Consider the following 2211-nt stretch of genomic DNA (forward strand, 5'->3'; position numbering starts at 1 on the left):
ACTGAGGTAATTTATTGGCCTTTATGCTCTTCTGATGGGGTGATTGATAGATAATGTGATAATATGCACATAATTAAGCAGGTTTACTGTACGTCCGTCAAAATAGGTTCAAGGGCGGTATCTCTGTCTCTAGGCCTATGGCTTTCTCAATGGCTATTTCCTTCCTTCACTTTGTGGAATAAAGGGCAGATCTCAGGAAGTTAAACCACCAGGTACTAAGTGAGGGTTGGAGATGAGAAGAAAAAAGAGAACTAGCAAATTCTCTCATAAAGGATCTTAGGTTAGAGCCCATTTGTTTCAGACTCCCCATCCTTTCTCATAAGGTTCAGTGACTTGATGAGGAAAAAAAAAAAAGCAACATTGAAGATAAACATAGTCCTTCCCAGAGAAATGAATGACTCACACCCAGGTCAGGGAGTGGGGCCTCAAAAACACCTTTGCAGGACCCAGAGCCCTTCTGTCAAGGAATTACAAAGGCTTCTGGGAAATCATTAATAGTGAACTTGGTCACCACATGCCCCCTTGCCCTGGCTTCTGGAGGTTGCCCATTCAAGGCATGGTGTACTTGCTCTTCCAAACTCATCTAAATTACATCAATAACAGAGCGCACTCTTTAATGAGCTCTCAACTTTAAAGACTTGAAGGATATTAACAAGCCGCTTGACAAATGGTGCTTAGAAGCACATTAAAGACGCTGCTAATGGAGCGCATAATGACGGCTAATTTTCGATCAGATATAAATTAGAGCCCCAACAGTTATTTGCCTTAAGGACTTTATGTAAATGATTCTGTTCTGTATAAACTGAAAAGCGAAGAGAGCCCTGCCATTTTGGCAATCCTTGTGGATATGATTAATAGATCTGCAGCAGAACTGGGCAGAGACAACTGATGGCATTTCCATCTAAAAGTCAGTGTGGTAAATACGATATGTTCTACTAGAGTCAAGGTGTGCTTCTTCTTCAACCAAAAGAGGAAAAACGTCCTTGACATCTCCTCCACCAGATTAAAGAGGTTCACAAAAGAAAAGCATCCAGACCCACGTCCCTTAGACCTGCACCTTACACCCATGAAGTCATTCAGAATGGCCACAACTGTATCCTTCAGTGGGGCCCAAATCTACACTATATGCTCCCTACACATATGTCCCTGCATCCTCTTCAAAGGCACAGTCAACTTGATTGGGATCCAAGCTCTATTGATCACTTTTTAGAATCCTCTCACTGTGAAATTGCTTGGGATCTCCTTCCTAGCTCTGCACACAATTCAGGTGCTGCAAGAGTGTGCTGGGAAGAAGAAGGGGTTGGGAGAAGGAAAGTGAGGAGGATAAATGAGGGGAGGAGGGGGAAGTGATGGTAACGGTGAGGTGGGAAGGACAGTGGAAGAGAATGTGAGAGCAGAAGGAGTTCAGGTAGAAAAGGTTGGTGGAACTCTAATACCGACCCAATTTAAGTAGAGGAGACATTTGTGGCTTTGCATTTTTCCCCCCTTCTGTGCCTCCCACATTATAAGTTTTAAGTCTCAAGTCATCAGGGTGCATAAAATTGTTTGGGGATTGATTCAAATTGATTTCCTTCCAGCCTATTCCCTCTCTGGTGGTTCATGGGAAGCCTAGAAGAGGAGTTATCCTAAGATGGTGTTACCAGTGTCCAGTTTCTGCTTTATCACCTCCACTTGGCGTCAGCTGGGGCGAATGCCACATTTAAGACTGGGGTTGCTTAGAGCTGCATCTGGCTGCAGTTTCAAGGATAGCATCCTTTCCTGAACAAGGGGAAAAGAGTTTATGTAAGAATGAGTTTGCAAAACCTGAAAAAACAGCCAACTCCAGCTGGTCAATGACTTTGTTATGAATTACACACAAACAAAACCTCGGCCTTTCTGCTGCAGGGAAATCAAGCATTACTGCATCTCAGGGCAGTTTTCTCAGCCTTACACACACACACACACACACACACACACACACACACGATAAATATGGACTGGGGAATGGAGATCTTTTTTTATAAGCAACTCACGGGCAGTGTTAAAGTTAACACAGAAATCCTGCCTCAGTAAGAGAGCTGTTTCTACCAGTGACACCAGCTTCTAAGATTTCCTCATCCAAGCCATTTGAGAGATGAGAGTAATGAGAAAAGCACAGGGGAGGGGAAAATGGAAGGGTGAGGGGTTGAGCATTAAAGAGATTTCTCCTAGACTGATTAAATCATTTTATCT

This window comes from Phacochoerus africanus, chromosome 10, assembly GCF_016906955.1.
Source record: "Phacochoerus africanus isolate WHEZ1 chromosome 10, ROS_Pafr_v1, whole genome shotgun sequence".
NCBI lineage: Eukaryota > Metazoa > Chordata > Mammalia > Artiodactyla > Suidae > Phacochoerus > Phacochoerus africanus.